Genomic DNA, 26031 nt, shown 5'->3' on the forward strand with positions numbered 1-26031 from the left:
GTTCTGCATAGATGTCGGTGACCAGTGGCGTGCCTCAGGGATCTGTTCTGGAACCCCTTCTTTTCGTGATTTTTAGAAATGACCTGGATGAGGAAGTGAAGGGATGGGTTAGTAAATTTGACACAAAGGTTGTGGATAGTGTGGAGGGCTGTCAGAAGTTACAGCGGGATATTAATAGGATGCAAAACTGGGCTGAGAAGTGGCAGATGGAGTTCAACCCAGATAAGTGTGAGGTGGTTCATTTTGGTAGGTCAAATATAATGGCAGAATATATAGTTAATGGTAAGATTCTTGGCAGTGTGGAGAATCAGAGGGATCTTGGGGTCCGAGTCCATAGGACACTTAAAGCTGCTGCGCAGGTTGACTCTGTGGTTAAGAAGGCATACGGTGCATTGGCATTCTTCAATTGTGGGATTGGGTTTAAGAGCCGAGTGGTAATGTTGCAGCTATATAGGACCCTGGTCAGACCCCACTTGGAGTACTGTGCTCAGTTCTGGTCGCCTCACTACAGGAAGGATGTGGAAACTATAGAAAGGGTGCAGAGGAGATTTACAAGGATGTTGCCTGGTTTGGGGAGCATGCCTTATGAGAATAGGTTGAGTGAACTCGGCCTTTTCTCCTTGGAGCGACGGAGGATGAGAGGTGACCTGATCGAGGTGTATAAGATGATGAGAGGCATTGATCATGTGGATAGTCAGAGGCTTTTTCCCAGGCTGAAATGGCTAGCATGAGAGGGCACAGTTTTAAGGTGCTTGGAAGCAGTTACAGAAGAGATGTCAGGGGTAAGTTTTTTACGCAGAGAGTGGTGAGTGCGTGGAATTGGCTGCCAGCAATGGTGGTGGAGACGGAAACAATAGGGTCTTTTAAGAGACTCCAGGATAGGTACATGGAGCTCAGCAAAATAGATGGCTATGGGTAACCCCAGGTAATTTCTAGGGTAAGGACATGTTCGGCACAGCTTTGTGGGCCGAAGGGCCTGTATTGTGCTGTAGGTTTTCTAAGTTTCTATGTTTCTAATGTGTAAAACAGCATCTAACCTCTTTTTCTTCTGTTTTTCTGTTGATGCCAAATTTTATTTTATAGCATCGTGTTGAAGTACCACAGGACGTTTTGCTGCATCGGCGCTATCTAAATGGAAACCGTTGAATATATCCCATCCTGAAATTACTCCTATCTCGAGGCCTTCATGCTATCAAGCAAACAATAATTATTATATTCACTTTGACATTATCATTTATTTGAAATTCTAAATTGGTGAATTTGACAATCAATGGACCTTTCTTTAAAAATAGTTTTATTGTTTTTGATGCCTACCTGCAAAAGTGTTTGAATACTTAGAGCACGCTTCATGATTGCAGGATATTCCACATGCATCACTGCCAATATTTTCTGATCTGCTGTAATCACTTTGTAATGGAAAAAAATGTCGCAGTCAGCTTTCACAGCTGGGTCCCACAATTAGCAGTTTGATTGCACTGTTGTGATGGTATTTGTCAAAGATGAAAGGATGACCAGGCCACTGATCCTGTTCAAAATACATTCCAGCATCTACAATTTCTTATACTGTATCTTATATTATCTGTGGATTTTCTATACTTCCAATAGTGTGGTAGGTGACACTTTATTATCTGAATTAAGGCCTGTCAGAGGTGATGGTCTGGATGCAATCAGGAAACTGTTCTCCAAATGTCTCCGGCTGGATGTTGTGCAAATGCTCATCTCACATGAATCTTTTTAATATTTTGGCTCAATCAACAGGTCTAATTAAAATGTAATTAGAAGAGAACTAATTGGATCTCAAGCCTTAAAAAGTATTACCTTTAGAGTCAGGCTCAAGAAAATAAGGCAAGGAACTCTTCAAACATTTACTATATTTGTAGTTGACAGTTTATGCTAACTACTTGTCAAAGGTTCCAGATGAGGTCATATGATTGCGTTTCTGCCCCTTGTTTACTTTCCACCACTCCCCCCTCCCCCGGAATTCTCAGCATGGGTGACACATCACACTAACAGACAGAAGCCCTACTTTAGATGAATTGAAAGGAGCTGAATGAGATAAGGAAGAGGAAGGGATTAATTGTTAACATAGCTTTGTAAAGAGGAAATCTTGTACGACTAACTTGATTGAAATTTTCAAGGGAGTGACTATGTGGCATACTCTAATTGATGTAGTCTGCGTGGACTTCAATATGGCCTTTGATGAGGTCCCACATGAGAGAATGCTCCTCAAGGTTAGAATCTTCGGGATCTAGGGATCTTGGCAATTGGATGCTGAGGCTGATTTGCAGATGAAAATCTGTCACCAGTGATGCATGCAACACGCATCAAAGTTGCTGGTGAACACAGCAGGCCAGGCAGCATCTCTAGGAAGAGGTACAGTCGACGTTTTGGGCCGAGAACCTTTGTCAGGACTAACTGAAGGAAGAGCTAGTAAGGGATTTGAAAGTGGGAGGGGGACGGGGAGATCCAAAATGATAGGAGAAGACAGGAGGGGGAGGGATGGAGCCAAGAGCTGGACAGGTGATTGGCAAAAGGGAGATGAGAGGATCATGCGACAGGAGGCCTAGGGAGAAAGAAAAGGGGGAGGGGGGAAAAAAACCCAGAGGATGGGTAAGGGGTATAGTCAGAGGGACAGGGGGAGAAAAAGGAGAGAGAGAGAAAGAATGTGTGTATATAAATAAATAACTGATGGGGTACGAGGGGGGAGGTGGGGCATTAGCAGAAGTTAGAGAAGTCAATGCTCATGCCATCAGATTGGAGGCTACCCAGACGGAATATAAGGTGTTGTTCCTTCAACCTGACTGTGGCTTTATCTTTACAGTAGAGGAGGCCGTGGATAGACATGTCAGAATGGAAATGGGATGTGGAATTAAAATCTGTTGCCACTGGGATATCCTGCTTTCTCTGGCAGACAGAGCGTAGGTGTTCAGCAAAACGATCTCCCAGTCTGCGTCGGGTCTCGCCAATATATAGAAGGCCACATCGGGAGCACCAGACTCAGTATATCACCCCAGCCGACTCACAGGTGAAGTGTCGTCTCACCTGGAAGGACTGTCTGGGGCCCTGAATGGTGGTGAGGGAGGAAGTGTAAGGGCATGTGTAGCACTTGTTCCACTTACAAGGATAAGTGCCAGGAGACAGATCAGTGGGGAGGGATGGGGGGGACGAATGGACAAGGGAGTTGTGTAGGGAGCGATCCCTGTGGAATGCAGAGAGAGGGGGGGAGGGAAAGATGTGCTTAGTGGTGGGATCCTGTTGGAGGTGGTGGAAGTTACAGAGAATAATATGTTGGACCCGGAGGCTGGTGGGGTAGGTGAGGACCAGGGGAACCCTATTCCTAGTGGGGTGGCAGGAGGCTGGAGTGAGAGTAGATGTGCGTGAAATGGGGGAGATGCGTTTGAGAGCAGAGTTGATGGTGGAGGAAGGGAAGCCCCTTTCTTTAAAAATGGAGGACCTGGATCTCCCTCGTCCTGGAATGAAAAGCCTCATCCTGAGAGCAGATGCATACAGGGATCAGTGTTGGGAACCATGCTGTTTGTCACATCTATTTCTGATCTGTGAATGTGAACATTGGTGGTAGGATCTACGTTGAAAGTCAGTGGTGTTGATGGTGGAGAGAGTAATCTTCCTGTTGATTAGTTGATAAAGTGAGCAATGAAATGGCAGATAGAATTTAATCCTGAAAAATCTGAGGTGTTGCACTTCAACAAGATAAATGAAAGAAGGACATTAGGAAACACTGAAGAAGAGTGGGGCTTTGGTGTACATCCCAGAAGCAGCAGCACAACTGATAATGTGGCAAAAGGACACATGATACAACTGCTTTCATTAGCTGCACCACGGGCTATAAGAGCAGGGTCGTTATGGTACAAACAGAAAGGATTTGATTGTACTCAAGAGAATGCAGAGGAGACTTACCAGGATGTTGCCTGTGGGGAGGAGATTTTCTTTTAGCTTTGAGGAGAGACTGGATAGGCTGGGTTGGTTTTCCTTGGAGCGGGGAAAGCTGGGGAAGAGGGGCGGGAGGGAATATGTTTGAACCACACAAAGTTAGATGGAAAAGAACTTCTCCACTGAGCAGAGATCTCTAAAAACCTGAGGGGCCAGCTGAATGGTAAAGATTAGGAGAATTGGAGGGGATATGGTGGAAATACTTTAATTGAGGAGGTACACTGAGGGGGTGGTAGAGGCAGAGACTTGCATAGCATTTAAGATATATTTAGAGGAGCACTTGAAATGCTGGCTGTGTCCTGGAAAATGCAGTCCGTATAGAAAGGTATGATAGCCAGCACAGACAAAGTAGGTTGAAGGGCTTGTTATCCTGAATCTGAGAAAGGGAGAAATGCTGTGTCCTGCTGGGCAGGTAACCTGGAGTGAATTCTAATCTTCCACAGGCACTGCAGCAAAGAACCCGTCACTTCCTCCTGGATTCTGCCACGTACACAGTAGGGGCACCGTTTGTCTACTAACCTGCACACATTTGGAAGGCGAATGAAACCTGAGGGCCCGGGGGGACCCCACATGTTTTTAGGAAGGCGAACTCTACCCAGACAGCACCTAAGAACAGAATGAACCTGGTTCACTGGCGCTGTAAACCAGCAGCTTTTCCAGTTGTAACTTTGTGCTGTTCTCTTGTTCAAATTTCAGTAAGTTTCAATTCCATTTGGGAAACTGAAATACAGGTCTCTGGTGGTGAATCTCTTTTGAATGTAGGTAAATTAGTGATGGGGTTGTTGCTTGCTCACCATACAGAACAATGTTTTAATCTTCATTTACTGACTGCAAAACACAAACAAGGAGTGGGAACTGTGTGAAAATCTGTATCACCAGCTGATTGTGACAGATTGACCCTGTCAGACACTTGCCTGCTGAGAAGGTGCCGTGACGCTCTGCTTGGTCCCACTTCCCCCAGTTGGCAGGTACTTAATTTCTATGGCATTTAATTCTTTGTTGTTTGATGCTTTTGGTCACAAGTGCAGACTGTGCCCTGCTTATGAGGCAAAATAAACTAATCTTCAATTTTAAAAAAAGTCTATGTTTTTCTACAGGACCAGGTTAGGATTAATGATTCATTTAACTATTGAGAGGTCACAGACCTGATATGTTGATGGATCGTCTCACTGACTTTGACTGTGGTATGATTGTTGCTGCCAGATGGAATGGTTTGAGTATCTCAGAAAAAGATGATTCCTGCAATTTTCAATAGAGACTCAACAGTCTCTAGGGTTCACAGAGAATGGTGTGGAAAACATCCATCAGTTATTAAGAGATTGGGAGGTTTAAATTAAATATGTTCCTCGGAATCTAAGTTTGTATATGTTAACCCTTATTAATGTAATCCCGATCTCTTTGTATCATTATCATTGTTACGTTTATCAATTTGAAACTCAATTAAAAAGATTGAAAAAGAAAGGAAGACATCCAGTCGACAGCAGTTTTGGGGGTGAAAGTGCCTTGTTAATGAGAGAGGTCAGAGGACAGACTGGTTCAGGCTGACAGGATGGTGACAGTACTCAAATAATAACACAATAAAATATTCGTGTGCAGAAAGGCATCTTTAAAAGCTTAACACTTTGAACCGTGAAGTGGATGGGCTACAGCAACAGAAGACCACAAACATACATTCGATGGCCTCTTCATTAGGTACCGGTGTTACCAAATAAAGTGGCCACTGAGTCAATCCGGTATTTGAAACATCAAAGCCCAAGAACAGAAAGTAATGAATACAGCCCAGTCCATTACAGGACAAGCACCCCTGTTGAGCACATCTACAAGAAGCGCTACCCTAAAAAAGCAGCATCCATCATCAAGGACCCCTGTCATCCAGGCCATGCTCTCTCCTCACTGCTGGCTTCAGAAAGGAGGTGCAGAACTCTCAGGACCCACCTCATCAGGTTCAGGAACAGTTATTCCCCTTCACCCAGTGGGCTACTGAATTAGCATGGATAACTTGTCACCTCAACCTATGGACTCACTTTCAAGGACTCTACAACTCATGTTCTCAGAATTATCTATTAATTTATTTAGTTTTTTTTTGCATTTGCACTTTGTCTTCTTTTGGACATTGTCAGTCTTTGTGTGTAGTTTTTCACTGATTCTGTAGTATTTCTTTGTTCTACTGTGAATGCCTACAAAAAATGCCTATCAGGGAAGTATATGGTGACATGCAGTGTATGTACTTTGATAATAAATATACTTTGACCTTTCAAACTTTCAACAGTTGAATCAGCCTTTCATCAATTGTGTCATGAAGTATCAGCTGGGCTGGGTCAAGGATGGCTATGGTAGAGAGTTTCTATAAGTATTTCCTAGACATTATTAATTCAAATTCAGAATCAGGTTTATTATCACTGTTTGATATGATGTGAAATTTGTTGTTTAGAGGCAGCGGTGCAGTGCAAAGACATAAGATTACTATAAATGACAGATTTTGGGTCACCTCCCTCTCTGTTCCATCACTGGATTTCATGTGGCATGTAGCACTGAAAATCAGCCTCTGAGACCTAGGGCTTCAGATTCTCCATCCATATGAATGGGTATTGCCGATCTGGAGAAATTATCTTAAATATTTCAAACATGGGAAAATCTGCAGATGCTGGAAATCCAAAGCAACACACACAAAATGCTGGAGCAGCTCAGCAGATCAGGCAGCATCCATGGAAAAGAGTACAGTCGACGTTTTGGGCTGAATTGAATTGACTTTATTTCTTACATCCTTCACATATATGAGGAGTAAAAATCTTTAAGTTGCGGCTCTGTCTAAATGTGGAATGTGCAATCATAGTAATTTGTAACAATTTATAATAAATAGAACAGTCAAGGTAACATAGAAATACACTCAAATCAGCGTGAGTTAATCAGTCTGATGGCCTGGTGGAAGAAACTGTCCCGGAGCCTGTTGGTCCTGGCTTTTACGCTGTGGTACTGCTTCCCGGATGGTAACAATGAGGTGACTCGGGTCTCCAATGATCCTGAGGGCCCTCCTTTCACGCCTGTCTTTGTAAAAGTCCTGAATAGTGGGAAGTTCACAGTTACAGATGTGCTGGGTTGTCAGCACCACTCTCTGCAGAATCCTGTGATTAAGGGAGGTACAGTTCCTATACCAGGCAGTGATGCAGCCAGTCAGGATGCTCTCAATTGTGCCCCTGTAGAAAGTCCTTAGGATTTGGGGGTCCATACTAAACTTCCTCAACCATCTGAGGTGAAAGAAGCACTGTTGTGAATCTTATTCAGGATTTAACTATTTATTGTTTTACTTCTGTGCAAAGGAGACATTTATATGCTATTATAAAGATTCAGAGCTTGACAGGAGGCAAGATTTTGCTTCTCCCTTACATTCCAACAAAGGTTATTCAGCTTCTGGAGGATGAAACCTCAGATGATCATTGGCCGAAGCCTGAACCTTGTTGAGATCATGTTGCACCACCACACACTCTGACTAGGAAGCTCAGAACAATTAGATCGGGTCAGTATGGGGTTGGACAGCTGGCCAAGCAGATCATTTTACCCCATTATGTTTTAAGTGCTGAGGTCAGGAAAGCACTCCACCTTCAAGCCTTTTGAGCTAAGCCCAGTACCCATGGTAGGCTGCATCAACAAATTCAGTGCTTCTTATCTTATTAGGGAAATGGCTATTCTGAAGCCTCAAATCTAATTTGCCTTAATATTTTAATAATTACAGAATATTAACCATATTGTCAGTTATGGTTATGTAGTGAATAGTTTGTAATTACTTCCATCAGCCTCTGTAGATAAATGAATTTGGATGGGATTGGGTGCCAAAGCATAATTGGACGAGAAGCACATTAGGATCATGACAAAAGCTATCGTGCACTGCACTGCCTCAATACACAGTGCTGTGATTTGATCTGATGAACAGCGGGCATGACAAGCTTTTCACTGTATCTCAGTACAAATGAGAATAATAAACCAAGCCAGTCCCAATAATAAACCAATAATTACTATGACATAGAAAATGCAGAATGTAGACAGGGGATGCGCATTGGTGGATACCTTAACAGCTGAAAAGTATCTGCCAGGGTTGGCATGTTGCTGCCAGCTGGTGCTGCAACTTTTCACGCAATTCCCCAGCTTTTACACAGATGGTAAACAAGTGGATTAAAATGGTGTTCCGGAGTGGTGAGCAGATGACATTCTTGTCACTCATTTGTTCACATTCAAAAAAGATTCGATATCAGATACTTAGATTTCCCCATTCAGCTTTTTGAAAACTGAACAAAAGGACAGAGCAGCTAGTAAAGCTGCTGACTCACAGCTCCAGTAACCCAGGTTCAATCCTGAGCTCAGACACTGTCTGTGTGGGGTTTGCATGTTGTCCCTCTGACCACGTGGGCTACCTCTGACCTCAATGACTCAGGTTCGAGCCTGGACTTGGGGACTGTTCATGTGGAGTTTTTACATTCTGTTTCTGACAATGGCTTTCTCTGAGTGCTTTAGTTTCTTTCTACATCCGACAATGTGCTGATTGGTGAGTTAATTAGCTATTCTATATTACCCCTGCAATGTAGGAGAGTGGTACAGTCTGGGGGGAATTAGATTATGAGAACACTCAGTCCTCATTTATTGTCATGTAGAAATGCATGCATGCATTAAGAAATGATACAATTTTCCTCCAGAGTGATATCACAGAAAAACAGGACAAACCAAAGACTAATACTGACAGAACCATATAATTATAACATATAGTTACAGCAGTGCAAAGCAATACCATAATTTGATAAAGAACAGACCATGGGCACAATGAAAAAAAGTCTCAAAGTCCTGAGTCGATCGACTCCCGAGTCCCTGATAGCAGGCGGCAAAGGGAGAAACTCCCTGTCATAAACCTCCAGGCACCGACAACTGCTGATGCATTGGAAGCACCCAACAACAGCCAAGACTGAGTCCGTCCATCCGAAAACTTCGAGCCTCCGACCAGCCCCTCCGATACACCCTCCCGAGCGCCATCCTCTGCCGAGCGCCTTCGACCTCGTCCCGGCCTCTGAAACAAGCAAAGCCGAGGATTCGGGGCCTTCTTCTCCAGAGATTCCGAACCCCACAGTAACAGCGGCAGCGAAGCGGGCATTTCAGAAGTTTCTCCAGACGTTCCTCTGTGCTCTCATGTCTGTCTCCATCAAATCAGGACTGTGTACGGTCCCCTACTTGACAAGTAACAGACATCACCACCGAAGTGGTTGCACGCGCTACGTCGTGCCGCCATCTTCTCCTCCTCCTCATTGATGGGAATATGGAGAACAGAAAAGAATAGATTAATGTAAGTTGGTGCTTGATGGTCAGTGCAAAGTGGATGGGCTGAAGGGCCTGTTTCCATTCATGCTTGACTCCATGACCTCTATTGTTACCTTTTGCATCTGTGAAGTTCAGAATCAGAATCAGCTTTAACATCATGGGTATACGTTGTGAAATTTGTCAATTTGCAGCGGCAGTACACTGCAATACATAATAACAAAATAACTATAAATTACAATAAGAAATATATTTTTAAAATAAATTAAGTAGTGCAAAAAGGGAGCAGCAGAAAAGAAAAAAATATTGAGGTAGTGTATTGAAATAGTTCATTGTCCATTCAGAAATTTCTTGGCAGCAGTGAGAAGGGGGCACGTTCTGGGTGATGGGTGTCTTTAATGATGGATGCTGTCTTTTTGAGGCATCGCCTTTTGAAGATGTCCTCAGTGCTGGGGAGGCTAGTGCCCACGATGGAGCTGGCTAAGTTTACAACATCCTGCAGTTTTTTTCTGATCCTGCGCAGTAGTCCCTCCATACCAGATGGTGATGCAGCCAGTCAGAAAGCTCTCCCCGGTACATCTGCAGAAATTTGCAAATGTCTTTGGTGACATACCAAGTCTCCTCAAACTCTGAATGAAATATAGCCATTGTTGTGCCTTCTTTGTAATTGTATCAATATGTTGGGCCTAGGGTAGATACTCAGAGATATTGACACCTAGCAACTTGAAACTGCTCACACTTTCCACTGCTGATCCCAGACATCCCACCTCTCCCGGAAGTTCCAGGAGTCTATCGCATATCGATAGTGGCTCCCTGACACCCGTAACTTATATACAATATCCCGGAAATAGATTTTTTTGAGAGGGAGAGCGAGCATCCTGATTGGTCTCTCTTCACGCTAAGAGTGGTCCCCAACCACCGGGCCGTGAAGAAACAATATGATTTGGCAATATGATTTGACGATATGAGTCAGCTGCACCTTTCCTCATTCCTTGTCACACACTGTTGAATTTTAACGCACGTGAGGTCTTCAGTGACCCAAGACGTGCAAAGGAATGGGTCCGTGACCCATTTGTGAATGTCCGCGGTGAATTATCCATGTCAGCGCGGGAAAAAGATCAACTCCTCGAGCTTGCAAATGACGGTGGGCTGAAAAGTATGTTTGACATAACATCTCTGCCGGCATTCTGGATCAAAGTCAAGGCTGAATATCCTGCGATAGCCAGGAAAGCAATGAAAATGTTGCTTCCATTTCCAACATATCTCTGCAATGAATGCAACGAAAACTAAATTGTGGAATAGACTGGACATAAGGAACCCCCTTCGAGTATCGCTGTCTCCCATCACCCCTCGATAGGACCGTCTTGTTGCAGGAAAACAAGCCCAGGGCTCCCACTGATTCAGCGATATTGGTGTGTTACAATGATTTTATATGTTCATACGAGGAAAATATACGCTGTGTGTTTAATATCCAAACATTACTTAAAATGTTATGATGCTATTGACTAATAAGTGACTTATAATTCAGTGGTCCCCAACCTCCGGGCCGCGAAGAATACAACGGTGGCCGGAACGCACCCAGCACATCTTTAAGAAAAAAGCAAGCTGATTAATTATGTGCCGCCCGGCACGTAAATGTCAGCCCAGATCAGAGGTGATTGTCGATTGCGTTGTCTCTGATCTGGGCTGACATTTATGTGCCGGACGGTACCTAATCAATTAGCTTGTTTATTTGGGCTTTTTTCTTAAAGATGTGTTGGGTGCGTTCCGGCCACCGCTGTACCGCTGCATTCTTCACGGCCCGGAGGTTTGGGACCACTGTTATGATTGACTTATCACTACATCTATGCGAGGAAAATATGCGCTGTGTGTTTAATATTAAATCCGTTGGATAAACCCCTTAGAAACGAAATTGAGTGTATTAGCCACTTATAAGTGACTTATATTGAACTTATCACCTATATTTCGGTCGCGTTTAACACACCCCTCCCTACCCCCCCCCCCCCCGGTCGGCTGGTCCGCAAGAAAATTGTCAATATTGAAAATGTCCGCGGTGCAAAAAAAGGGTTGGGGACCCCTGATTTAAACTAGTTGGCTAGCTGCCAAGGAGCTACGCTATTGATATCCTTCGTGATGAGGCCAAACTCCCTGTAGACTTGCTTAAAGTTGTAATAGAATAAACATGATAATATAATATAAGTACATATTTTAATGTCACATTAACTGCATATACCCAACTTGGTTTACAGATTAGACAAAATCACTAAACAAAGTATTACATACACCCTTGGAGGTCGACCGGGGGGGGCGGGGGGTGGTGGGGATATGGGGTTGTGGGGGGCGGGGGTGCTACCGCCCTGAAATGAGTTTTTGCAGGGTGGGATGTCTGTGATCCCTTGATGAGGACCGGTGTGGGTTCCCTCGACTTGCTCTTTCTGATGTCCACATTCAATTCCTTTGTCTTACTGATGTTGAGTGTAGGGTTGTTATTGTGACACCACTCAGCCAGCTGATCTATCTCTCTCCTAAACACCTCCTCATCAGCATCTGAAATTCTGCCAACAATAGCCGCGTCATCAGCAAATTTATAGATGCCGTTAGAACTGTGCCAAGCCACACAGTCATGGGTGTAGAGAAAGTAGAGCAGTGGGCTAGGCATGCATCCTTGAGGTGCGCCAGTGCTGATCGTCAGCAAGGAGGAGATATTATTTGCAATCTGCATGGACTGTGGTCTCTCAATGAGGAAGTCAACGATCCAGTTGCTGAGGAAGATACAGAGACCCATGTTTTGGAGCTTCTTGATGAGTACTGAGGGTATGATTGCGTTGAACACTGAGCTGTAATCAACAAACATCAGCCGGATATAGGTATTGCTGTTGTTCAGGTGATCTAAGGCCAGTGGAAAGCCAATGAGAAAGCATCTGCTGTAGGCCTTTACAATTTTTTATTACTATGTATTGCAATGTGCTTCAGCCGCATAACAGCAAACTTCACGACATATGCTGATGATATTAAACCTGATTCTGTTTCTATTTTACATATTGCTTTACTCAAAGATTTTCCTCTATTTTTCCTTCTTTTTCCCCTTTTGCTTTATTTCCGTTCAGCACAATAGAAATTGCTCATTAATAAAGCTGCTGAGCACTGGTTACTCCTGCTGCCAATTTACAAACGTGCAAGTTAGGAGCTACTTGACCGTTTGAGCTCACTCTGACAATAAGTATGGTGTGGCTGATTTGACTGCAAGGCTGAGAGGCAAGTGACTGCAATCCATGTATTTGGAATGAGAAAGCAAAATGCTGGATGAACTCAGCAGGTCTGGGAGCATCAGTAGAGGGAAATGGAGAGTCAAAGTTTCACTGTATCAAGGGTCTCAAACCTACAACATTGGCTGTCCACTTCCCTCCACGGATGCTTCCTGATCTGCTGAGTTCCTCCAGAATTTTGTGATTTTACTGTAATCTCCATTTTGCAGTCCTGTTACCTGCAGTAATCGTTTACCTTCTCGCTTATCACATTCCTGTTCTGCCTTAAAGATATTCTGCTCCAACTGCCCTTTGCAGAACAGCGTTCCAACCACTCATGATATTGTAAGGGAAAACAAAGTGCCTCTCCTTTCTCTTAAATGGGAAACTCCTTACTTTTAAAGAGTGGTTCCTATTTCTAAATCCGGAAAAAAGAACTATTTGTACCCACAACACACATAAAAGTTGCTGGAGAACGCAGCAGGCCAGGCAGCATCTCTAGAAGAGGTACAGTCGATGTTTCACGCTGAGACCCCTAGTCAGGACGAACTGAAAGAAGAGATAGTAAGAGATTTGAAAGTGGGAGGGGGAAGGGGAGATCCAAAATGATAGGAGAAGACGGGAGGGGGAGGGATGGAGCCAAGAGCTGGACAGTTGATTGGCAAACCCCTTGCCCATCCTTTGGGCTTCCCCCCTCCCCCTTTCCTTTCTCCCTCGGCCTCCTGTCCCATGATCCTCTCATAACCCTTTTGCCAATCACCTGTCCAGCTCTTGGCTCTATCCCTCCCCCTCCTGTCTTCTCTTATCATTTCAGATCCCTCCCTCCCCCTCCAACTTTCAAACCTCTTACTAGCTCTTCCTTCAGTTAGTCCTGATGAAGGGTCTCGACCCGAAACATCGACTGTACCTCTTCCTAGAGATGCTGCCTGGCCTGCTGCATTCACCAGCAACTTTTATGTGTGTTGCTTGAAATTCCAGCATCTGCAGTTGTATTTGTACCCACTCTTTGTTCTGCTAGCCTGCAACCCTTTATCTGCATTGTTCACTCTGATGTGATGAGCTGATATTTTCCTCAAAAAAACTTTGATGCAGCATCTTACTGAATATCTTCAGGAAATCTTTAGTACAGCACATTCACTTTCTCCCTCATCATCTCCTCAATAATCTCAGTCAAGTTCATAAGACACGACAAAGCTGTGTTTCTTCACATAAAGTCTATTCCTAAGAATCCTGTCCAGGATTTCCCCACCACTGATGTGAGACTCATTAGTCTATAGTTTGCAGGATTGTCCTCATTTCCTTTCTTGAATATTGGAACAACATGAGCTACTCACCAGTCCTCCGGGGCCTTGCCTGTGGCTAGAGAGAACAGGAAGGTATTTGTCAGGGTCCCAGCAATCTCATTTCAGAATCAGAATCAGAATTAGGTTTATTATCACCAGCATGTGTCCTGAAATTTGTTAACTTAGCAGCAGCAGTTCAATGCAATACATAATCTAGAAAAAAAGAAGTAAATAAATTACAGTATATGTATATTCTCGCCTTTCTCAATAACTTGGAGTATATCCCATCAGGGCCCAGGGACTTAACCATCTTAATGTTCTTAAGAAACCCATTGCTACTTTGCTACTTCCTTCTTTATCTTGAAATGCCACAGCAGTATAGAATGCTTCACACTGATCTCTACACCCTTCACATCCTTCTGTCTGGCAAATACTTATACAAAGGGCTCTTTAGGACCGCACCCACATCCTCTGAGCCCAAGCACATGTCTACAAGGAACATATCTACAAGAAAGCAGCGTCCACCATCAAGGAACCCTACCATTCAGGCCATGCTCTCTTCTCACTACTGCCATTGGGAAGGAGGTACAGGAGCCTTAGTTCATTGTTTCAGGCTCAGGAATCCTTCAACCATCAGGCTTCGGAACCAGTGTTGATAACTTCACTAACCTCAACACGGAACTGATTCCACAACCTATAGATTCCCTTTCAAGGACTCCGGAACTCATATTCTCAGTATAGTTACATACTTAATTTGTGTATTTGCACTTCTTGTATTCTTAAAAGCTGCAAGATAGCACCTGTGACCAAAGGCAATGTTTTGCAGACAGCTCACAAAAATACTACTCCAGTAGATATACTTCTGAACTGTAATCGCTGCAGTCTGCAGCCTGTAATCTCCCTTCTAGGAATGTACTTTTGAACTGACTAAAAGACTGATGGTTTTGCGATCTCCTGGGGCATTCGATGAACTAGACTGTTGAGAGTGCAGGTTTGGCTGGGGTGGCTATTGCTGTGGATGGACGCTGGTTTAGGCCTGATGGTGGAAGTGAACCCGTGGTCGGCACCATTACTCTGATTAAAGCGTTAAGCTGTCTGTCTGGGTTTGACCGATCTCCCTCTCTTCTCGCTACTACTGTCAGGCGGGAGGGGAAGGAGTTTCGGATCCCACACCACGAGGCTCAGCAGCAGTTGTTGCCCTGTGACCATCGGGCTCCTGGACTGGCTTCACTCACCTCAGCACTGAACTGCCTCTGTGTCTGTGGTCTGTAGCCATCGGGCTCCTAGACTGGTTTCATTCACCTCAGCACTGCACTGGCACCATGGCTGTGGTCTGTAGCCATCGGGCTCCTGAACGGTCCTCACTTGCCTCAGTGCTGAACTGCCTCCGTGGCTGTGGTCACTTTCAGAGACGTTGCAATTAATGTTCTGTGTTCTGTTTGTTCACTTTTTTATTGGTTGCACAATTTGATCTTATTTTTGACACATGGGGTGTTTGACGGTAATGATCATGTGGGGGCTTTTAATAGGTTCTATTGTGTATCTTTGTTTGGTGGCTGCCAGCAAGAAGACGAATCTCAAGGTTGTATATGGTATACATACTTAGATAATAAGTGTACATATTGGTTAGTTGTCAGTTTTTGTCTGTGGTTTTTTATTGATTCTATTATATTTCTTTGTTCTACTGTGAATGCCTACTAAGAAAATGAATCTCATGGTAATACGTGATAGCACATATGGACTTTGATAATAAATATACTTTGCAATTTGATTTTCCCTCCTTTATCCTTCTGTGCTCCTACCCGCTCCGTAGTTATCCTCTTGCTCTTGATGTATCTAAGAATACCTCAGGATTCTCTTTAATCCTTCTTGCCAAGGACTTCTCATGACTCCGCCTAGCATTCCTAATTCCCTTTTTGAGTTCTTTTCTGTCTTTTTTAATTGTTAAGGGGCTCTGGCTGAATTTAACTTCCTAATTCTGACATACTGCATGTCTCCATCAAGATCCAAGGATCCTTTACCTTGCTATCCTTGTCCATAAGATTATAAAACGTACGGGCAGAATTAGGACATTCAGGCCATCAGGTCTGCTCTTCCAATTCTTCCTCCTTATTGGACCATACCTGTCCTGTACCCTCTGCATTTGGTCTTTAAACACACTCCACATGTCAGATGTGAATTTGGCCCAAAACAGCTCTTCCCATTAAATCCTCCCTAAGACTCTTGGAATTTGTCCTGCTCAAATGCAATATTCTCCAGCAAGCCTTTGTTTATTCATATCCATAGCTATCTTAAAACTTAATGAGTTGTACAAAGTTTAAAGTTCGAAGTTCAAAGTAAATTTATTATTGAAGTACATATATGTCACCATATACTACCCTGAGTTTCATTTTCTTGTGGGTATTCATATAAATAGAAAGAAACACAATAGAATCAATGTAAAACCACACACTACAGAGATGAGCAAATAACCAATGTGCTAAAAACAACAAGTTGCAAATACAAAAAAAGGAAAAAACAAATAATAAAAATAAATATTGAGAAGATGAGTTGTACATTCCTTAGCAGTGAGTCCATAGGCTGTGGAATCATTTCAGTGTCGGGTTGAGTGAAGTTACCCCCTCCAGTTCAAGAGCCCAATGATTGAGGGGTAATAATTGTTCTCGAAACAGTTGGTGTGGAACTTGAGCCTCCTATATCTTCTTCCCACTGGCAGCAGTGAGAAGAGGGCATGGCATGGATGGTGGGGGTCCTTAATGATGGATGCTGCTTTCCTGTGACAGCACTCCTTGTAAATGTTCTCAATGGTGGGAAACATTTTTCTGTGATGGACTGGGCTGTATCCAGTTTTTTCCCCATTCAAGGGCATTGGTGTTTCCATACAGGGCCGTGATCCTTATGATCTTTATCTGAAGGGGACATGGCATGTATCCATGAGCAAGTGAATGACTGGGAGATGTAATCAGTCAGTATGTTACAGTAAATTAAAATTCGAACAAAAACAATGACAGATACTGGACACCTAAAATAAAGATTCTTTCAACCAAGCATCTGTGGAAGCATGTCAAAGTTTTAGGTGACGAGCTGAATCTGCATAAATTTCTAAGTAGAGGCGCTTCTGTTCCCCCTTTGTAATGGTGGTTGTGTGCTGGACCCAGGACAGATCTTCTGAAATGATAACACCAGGGAATTTAAAGTTGCTGACTCTCTCCACCTCTGATCGCCTGATGAGGACTGGCTCATAGACCTCTGGTTTCCTCCTCCGGTAGTCAATAATCAGCTCTTTGGTCTTGCTGAGAGAGAGATTGTTGCTATGCAATCGTTCAGCCAGATACTCAGTCTCCCTCCTGCATGCTGATTCATCACCACCTTTGATTTGGCCCACTACAGTGATGTTGTCAGCAACCCTAAATATGGCCTTGGAGCTGTACTTAATCTCACAGTCGTAAATATAAAGTGAATAGAGCAGGGGGCTAAGCCTCTTTAAGGCACTGTTTTCCCAGTGAAAAGTCAGTCAGTTGGCTGGGCTCATTACTCAACACCAGACCAAGTATTTTGGAGTATCTTACATATTGATTAAAGAAATGCTCCTTGATGTACCTAACAAATTCTGTCCAGTCTAACTCTCTTATACTAACAATACTTATTTATATAATTATTGAGATACAAGTGGAACAGGCCCATCGAGTTTCAACACCAGGCAAACCCTAATTGTCGTTGATTAATTCACCAGACTCACTTTCTAAAGGGTTAGTCCTCACTGCATAAACCATTTAAAGATATTTATAGAAACTCTCACTATCAATTTATATGTTTGTGGCTAGCATTATGTCGTACTGTAATTTTCTTCTTCCTTATTAATCACTTAGTCATTCATTGTTTATTTTCCCTTTCTGTTCTTTGATCTGTCACATATCCTGGGGCGATCAACTGCTTTTTATTTCATGTCTGACTTTATTATTAATATATAGATAACCAAAAATGGTTAACCCTCTCCTTGGAATTTGTCTTTCTCATTTACTCTGGAAGATTTACTTAAATGTTTACCATTGCATCTTGACTCATCCCAGATCGCCAGTTCACTCTACTTTTATGCCCTTATAATTGCCTTTATTTAAGCTTAAAGTAATACACTTGGATCCAATCTCCCCTCATTCCAACAAGAGTTTCAAGTTCAGTCACATTATGATCCCTGCCTACTAAGGATGCCTTCAGGAGGAGGTTATTAATTAAACCTCTCTTTTGACACAATGGCAGGTGTGGTATTGTCTGATATCTGGTGGACTGTGCTATTCTCAGAAACTCTACAGGAAAGTCTGCAAACTCCTGATTTTTCCTGTCAATATGTACATTACATTATCTGCAATTATCTCTGTACCTTTCTGTGGGGTGTTTCTGGGAAGCTGATTTTAAGTGAATTATTCATAAATATTGCATAGAACAGGAGCATATGCAGAAGATATCTTAGAACACAATTTTTCACTATGTTCAGATATCAATAACTGGAACATTCAAAGCACTATTATTGGTTGGCTGGATTATTTAAAATAAAATGAAGGCTGTTGTTTTCAAACCTCAGGTTATGAAATATTGCGCTCAAGGTAGTAGATGAAAAGTGTGTGCTAGCTGAAAGCAGAATGGGACCTTCTGGTAACTTACCTGCAGTTGTTGATGCACCTACTTGGTTAGAATAGGGGCATCAGCCTCACAGGACCCTACAGAATCCCAGAGTGATGATGATACTGCCAGCAATCCCTAAAGCTAGAATTATGAGAAATATGCTTTCCTGCTGATCCAGAAGTTTCAGGGAAATATCAGATATCAGTTATAGGAGAGTGAGTCCTTCTCCCTTTGAGATTTAGCAAGTTCCCTGCAGTAGTTCTGCCATGAAGCTTGTAAATCACCAGGTCACACTTTGGACCACAATCCACGAATCATGAAGACTTTCTCCACATGAAAATTGGAATGCCCAGAACACCGTGTAACGCATGAATTCTTTGGAAAAAATGCAAATTTTTAAAATCTTAAGATAGTCCTCTGTGACCTGCCTATGTGAAAAATGTCATCATTTTGAACCTCAATGCTATTGAAAAACAGATGGACAGAAGTTGAATGGAACCCAACTGTTATCTAATCACAAATAAGAGAAAATCTGCAGATGCTGGAAATCCAAGCAAGACACACCAAGTGCTGGAGGAACTCAGCAGCCCAGGCAGCATCTATGGAAAAGAGTACTGTCAATGTTTCAGCTTAGACCCTTCGGCAGCACTGGAGAGAAAAAACTGAGGATTAGATTTACAAGGTGGGAGGAAGGGAGAGAGAAACACAAGGTGACATGTTTGGCACAGCTTTGTGGGCCGAAGGACCAGTATTGTGCTGTAGGTTTTCTATATTTCTATGTGATAGGTGAAACCTGAAGTGGGAGGGATGAAGTAAAGAGCTGGGAAGTTGATTGGTGAAAGAGATAAAGGGCTGGATAAAGGGAAATCTGATAGGAGGGGACAGAAGGCCATGGGAGAAAGAAAAGGGGGGAGGACCACCAGAGGGAGGTGATGGGTGGGCAAGGAGATAAGGTGGGAGAGGGAAAAGGGGATGAGGAATGGTGAAGGGGGAGGGCATTACCTTAAATTCGAGAAATTGATGTTCATGCCAGCAGGTTGGAGGCTACCCTAACGGAATATAAGGTGTTGTTCCTCCAACCTAAGTGTGGCCTCATCACAACCGTGGAGGAAGGCATGGATAGACATATTGGAATGGGAATGGCAAGAGCAATTAAAATGGATGGCCACTGGGAGATCCTACTTTTCGTGGTGGATGGAGGGTAGGTACTCGGCGAAGCGGTCTCACTGATGTACAGGAGGCCACATCGGGAGCACTGGACACAGAATATAACCCCAATAGACTCACAGGTGAAGTGTTGCCTCATCTGGAAGGACAGTTTGGGGCCCTGAATGGTAGTGAGGGAGGAGGTGTAGGGGCAGCTGTAACACTTATTCTGCTTGGAAGGATAAGTGCCAGGAGGGAGATCAGTAGGGAGGGTTGATTGGACAAGAGAGTCGCGTAGGGGGTGATTCCTGCAGAAAGCAGAAATTGCAGGGGGAGGGAAAGATGTGCTTAGCAGTGGGATCCTGTTGGAGACGGCAGAAATTCTGGAGAATTATGTGCTGGACACGGAGGCCAGTGGATGGGGTGAGAGCAGACGTGTGTGAAACAGAAGCGATGCAGTTGAGGGCAGTGTTGATGGTGGAGGAAAGGAAGCCCCCTTCTCTGAGGAAGGAGGACATCTCCTTTGTTCTATAAAGAAAAGCCTCATCCTGAGCAACACACATCAAAGTTGCTGGTAAACGCAGCAGACCAGGCAGCATCTCTACGAAGAGATACAGTCGACGTTTCAGGCCGAGACCCTTCGTCAGGACTAACTGAAGGAAGAGTTAATAAGAGATTTGAAAGTGGGAGGGGGAGGGGGAGATCTAAAATGATAGGAGAAAACAGGAGGGGGAGGGATGGAGCCAAGAGCTGGACAGGTGATAGGCAAAGGGGATATGAGAGGATCATGAGACAGGAGGTCCAGGGAGAAAGACAAGGGGGGGGGACCCAGAGGATGGGCAAGGGGTATAGTCAGAGGGACAGGGGGAGAAAAAGGAGAGTGAGAGAAAGAATGTGTGTATATAAATAATGGATGGAGTACTAGGGGGAGGTGGGGCATTAGCGGAAGTTTGAGAAGTCAATGTTCATGCCATCAGGTTGGAGGCTACCCAGACGGAATATAAAGTGTTGTTCCTCCAACCCGAGTGTGGCTTCATCTTTACAGTAGAGGAGGCCATGGATAGACATGTCAGAATGGGAATGGGATGTGGAATTAAAACGTGTGGCCACTGGGAGATCCTGAGCAGATTTGGCAAAGATGGAGGAATTGAGAGAAGGGGATAGTGTTTTAACAAGTAACAGTGTGGAGGAGGTATAGTCCAGATAGCTGTGAGAGCCTGTGGGTTTACTCTTAAGATTACAACAGTCAAAGCAGTTCCAGAGGTATAGGACCACCTTTCATGATAGATGTATTTAGTTCTCATTGCTGTAACTCTCTACTATATATTTTACAGTTTTGTCAGTGGGTGGCATTTTTATAGGGTGATTGTAGAAGGTTCCACGAATGATGAAACCATGGATAGAATTGTTAAAGGTGTTTCCACAACAGTGTTATCAGAGAGGTAACATTTGTTAGTGCGTACAATACAGAAGTATTAGTAATCATTTCCAATTTGGTTCTCTGCATTGCAGCATTGCATCAGGGGTTTGGTAGCTTACTTTTGGGTTGTGATATTCTTTAGGTTAGAAAGAAACACTTGGAACTAAAAATAAAAATAAATATGGTTCTCAACAGGTATGTCAGCATCTGTGGAGAGTAAACTAGTTAACCTTAGTAACTCGATAGCTTTTCTTCAGAATTGATGAAACTAGTTAATATTTATAACAACATTGCAGTAAAGGGAATGGAATGAACATATTAAGCTTTGCCAGCTGATGCCAACAACAGCGCTTTTAAGGCTTTAGGATGCTGATTCATATTCATAACAAACCTATTCAGTGTACAGTAATTTTTTTTATACAGGCATTGACTAATTTATTTTAATGAGTTAAGGGCCTGTGGAAAAATACTGAACAAAGGAATGTAGTATTTTGCATTAGAAATTGCATCCTATATGGTTGTGAACTGTTGAATTGTGTGAGCAATTAAGAGGCTGTTTAGGTATCAAATATTAAATATAGAGCACAAGGATACATCATTATCTAAATAGGGATTAGAACTGTCACATCTGAGATAAGATGGGCTCCATTTCCTACAGATACCACCATGATTCCAAGACTTGTTCTGTGACTTGAATTACAGTGTTAATAACAGTACTTTTTGTTTTGTTTTAGAAAAAGCGCTATCACTTTGTGAAAAGCTCCTGTCGAGGCAAAAATTGAATGGAAATATTCTGGAACAGTTGTTATTTTCTCAAGAAGATTTGTGAGCAGAAAAAAATGTGACGTTAAGTGGCAATTTTCTTTTTCTTAATAAACAGCATAGTCTGTAGGAAATGTTGCTGGTTGGAACTTGCTTTCTGGCTCCATTCCTCATTCAGACCTGCTGCAGCTAGCAAACAGAATCCTACAGGGACACCCCATACACGAGGCCCCAGAGAGGAAGAGAACCTCTAACATTCTGTTTTAATGGGATATTTGCCAGTGGGTAAGTTCAAAGTGCAGTTTCCAGTAATTTGCTGCAACTATTTGGCGCATTTGATAGGTCAGGACAGAAGCATGGAACCTGAAGTAATATTTCCTGAATTCTATCATTTGTGAAAATGACTAGAGGTCACCGAGGGTCATGGAATCGGAAAGGTTCTTACTTGTCACTTTTTAATTTTTTTTCTCTCCTGTTGTCAAGTAAATGTTGACCCTGAACTTGGGTGTAATTTTTGTGTAATGTTTCTTAACAGAAACATTTTCTGTGCCTCTTCCAGGAACTGCCTCATCTCGCTTGCACCCTCCCCCTCATTTTATTCCTGTCCATCCCTGTCTTTCCCATTTTCCTTCCGTTCTGTTCTTTCCAGTTCCCACTCTTCACATCAACTTTTGGTTTAGATAATTTTAATTTATTTAGTTATTTTAAAATTGTCCAGAAACCACCTGATTGTTACAGTGACCATTTCTGCATATTCTGTCCCCATGTACCTAGAATATGTATAGAAGTAGAGGCAGCCACATTAGACATTGACAGCATCGAACATTGATAAAACAGCAAAGAGGAAAACCCAGCAATTTCAACATTAATTAGGTTTACATTTGTAAGATGTCAGTCGTGTATATGTGCTATAGCTGTACTTAGCCACCTAACCCATTGCACATATTTCAGCACTGTGTGTGTGTGTAGTGTGTTACAAGAAACACTTTATTTTTTGTGAATTATTAAGGACTAACATTGAAAGAATTACTGAATTATGTTGCTGAGCATTCTAAGGCAGGTTTTTCTCTGAGGCTATAGCTGACCAGAAAGCAAAAATCAGGTGAGGAGCACTTCTGTCTCTCTGTCAGCTGTTATCTTAAGATTTGTCATGGCAGGTAATAATTAGAGTCAGATGTGCTGAAGCACCATGTACATAATGGGAATGTGTCTTATAATGTTTTTCTAGCCAATTCAAGTTTTGTACAAATTTCCAGTGGTGAATACCATTAATTATATTTTTCCTGGATCATCTAGACTGAGAGTTGATATCTGCCCAACATGGGAAATAGGGCGCTAACATTTTCAATTGTTACAGTCTGAGAGAAAACAAGAAAAAATAATTTGAAATACAAAACACAAAAACCATCTAAGTCTTTCTTCTTATTGTCTGGCATAAATATTGAACAACATGTTACTGGAGCAGAGCCTCAGCTGGCTTCTGTTGTGTTTGCTTTCGTGATTATTTTGTTTGGTAAGTTGTTGCAAATGTGAGTGGATGATGTTACAGACAGGTAATCTGGATAGCACAAGGGTGAACAAACAAGGCAAGTATTTGGTAATGGAGTTAGTCATGGAGAAGATCCACAGCAGAAGTGCTGAGAAGGGATTGCAAACTAGAGTGTTCGAAGTTCAGGGCCAAATTTAGAACAGAAAGAATGGTTCAAGCCAATATGAGGAAATAAATGTCAACATCTAAAATTTCTCATTTAAAAAAAAATTCAGTTCCAGATGTTAAGGCATGGAGCCTCTAGATAATTTTCAGTTCTGAAAGATTGATTGCTGGTTATGCACAATTTGTTGTGTTGGTAAAAGTATGGTAAAAAAAACTTAATTGTAGCTTAGGAAGTCAAATTATTTATTTCAGCTCCCTGTGTGTCCTGTGCTCATCACTAAACCTTCTGTGTGTAGTAGAACATAGCTCGGACACATAGTGAGTGTAATTTCCATTCTAGTTAAGTTCAATGTTGTTTGGAGGAGCTTTAGAAATGCATTTGAACACCTCTGCTCCATCAGGAAGCCCATTCTGAAGCTCAGCCAAGGCTCTGCTTGCAGTGCTCAACCCAAGGAAAAGAAGGTGAATTATATTTTTCGTGAACAGATAATCTCCATCTCCATTACATTCCTGATAGAGCAGTGCACAGTATTTGTGTAGATATCGCAAATGGGTCTACTTCAAGAACTGGAATGTACGATATGTTTTAAAAAATGCTTTGAATCTAAAAGCTTTGGGCAGAACAGAACAATAAGGCCATTATGGTTGTAGCTCCTCCTTCCCTAAGTGGTGGATCTCCATCACTGACATTGATTCCAGTCCCTCCTCACATAAAAATTTGATGCTCTTTAAATATTCTCTAGATTCTCCTTGTCATACTCCCATCTTCCTCCTCCTCCCACTTCTTTTTCAATCCTTTGCCTAGCTATCTTGGTATAATTGCCAGTTCTCCTCATCAGCGCTAGATCTATCTGCAGTGGAATACATGCCCAAGTCTTCCATTTTCCAAGTGAAAGGGATCCATTAAGCCTCAGCCACAGCACTGTGCGTGTAGACAGTAGAGACATGTTTGAGTTTTTCCAGAAGTGTGTCTGTTACTGATATGTGGAGCAAGTAATCCTCGACCCCCTTGCACAAAGCTGGTATCATCTATTGCCAATGATCTGAACAAATGTGCAAAGTATACAATGCATTCATTATAGCTCTACCCAATTTGCAAAGTAATATATGTGATCATAAAAATGTGTACTTGTGTTTGATTAAAACTGGAAGCAGATTGAGACCTATAGCATTGCGCAGGTCTGATGGGAGAGCAACATTTCACAAGGTTCAGTTTAGTTGCCATACTGCTTAAAGCCCCATCTCCTGCCCATTTGCAGAAATGATTATTTGAGTTATTCATCACACTCCATCTGGTTTGATTTGAATTTATTTCAGGTTCCTTTTCTCCAACAGACATTGGTCTTTCCATTGGCAGGTACAATGCAAAGCTCACGAGCTGGCACTGGCAAGATCATGAATTTATCCATGACTCATGTTTTGAGCACTGGGCAGGCTTTCCAGAAGCCACAGGTTGTGTGGTTCTAGCTCAATCACAGGTCTAAACATCAGGCAAGCATTCCTGCAGTGTTGCCCCACTGTAAAACCTGTGAGAACAAATGGCTTCTTAAACACCTCAGTTCTTAAAATATCAGCTTGTGTAGTATATTTACCCATTGGTCCAAAAGTGGAGCTGAAATTCTAGGCCTGAGAGTCTTTCCAGTCTGCTGATGTAGATAGATCGCATGTTGGAATTATCAATGAACACGAGGAGGCAAGCAGTGGTGAGGAAAGAGAAGAAAGAGGAGGAGGAGGAAGAATGGATAATAGATTGCCAGGATCCATTTCTAATCACATAGTCAAAACCTATTGAAGGTGTTGTACTTTCATAAGAAGAAGCCTTAATGAAGTCACTGTTCAGGGAAATAGCTACAAAAAGCAGTCTGGTCAATATTTGGATATGGGCAGTCACGTGGCAAGATACAGTACATTCACTGATGCGAAGGCAAGGCAATGAATATTTCTACTAAGGGAGTTAATCGCTACCACTTGACATTCAACAGCTTTTATTTGTTGCATGTGGCTATGAAAGCATATTAGTGGCTATGTATTCTGTAGAGACATCCTGATATCTTTTCTACCATCAGCAAGGCACACATTTAAGAATACGATGAAATTTTCTTTATTTACCTAAACACTCTAACAATACTTAATGGTTTTAACATCATTCAGAACAAAGGAGCCCACTTGAATGCCATCCTTTGCACAATCTTTATCTTGCCTACTGGCCACTCATGCCTGACAACTCACTACCCACTTTCCACCTGCCCTCTGTAGCACAGAGTGCCAGTATCTGACAAAATCAGACCTGTGCAGTGGTGCCTTCTGCATCAACCTTGATGTTTAGCCATTGCATTGCTTTGCATAATAAGATTTCTCGGCTTTCTAAAAGGGTTCTATTGAGGAGAGGGATCCAATTAGTGATTACATCTCTAATTTGTAAATCTGAACAGATTGTGGGAAAGGCTAAACAATGAGACATTCAAAGAGAATTATTTTCAAACATGCTTTCCGTTCCATGGACTCTCTACTGGCCTGTTCAATAAAGTGGAGCATTCTGTCTTCAGAGTTAGTGAAGCTGTACTTGTACTCTTATTGGTGGCATAGAGGTAGGAGTGGCTATGCATGCCAGAGACGAGGTATTGGTTGATGCAGATGACGTATGGAAGTGATTTT

The sequence above is a fragment of the Mobula hypostoma genome, chromosome 4, assembly GCF_963921235.1.
Source record: "Mobula hypostoma chromosome 4, sMobHyp1.1, whole genome shotgun sequence".
Classification (NCBI taxonomy): domain Eukaryota; kingdom Metazoa; phylum Chordata; class Chondrichthyes; order Myliobatiformes; family Myliobatidae; genus Mobula; species Mobula hypostoma.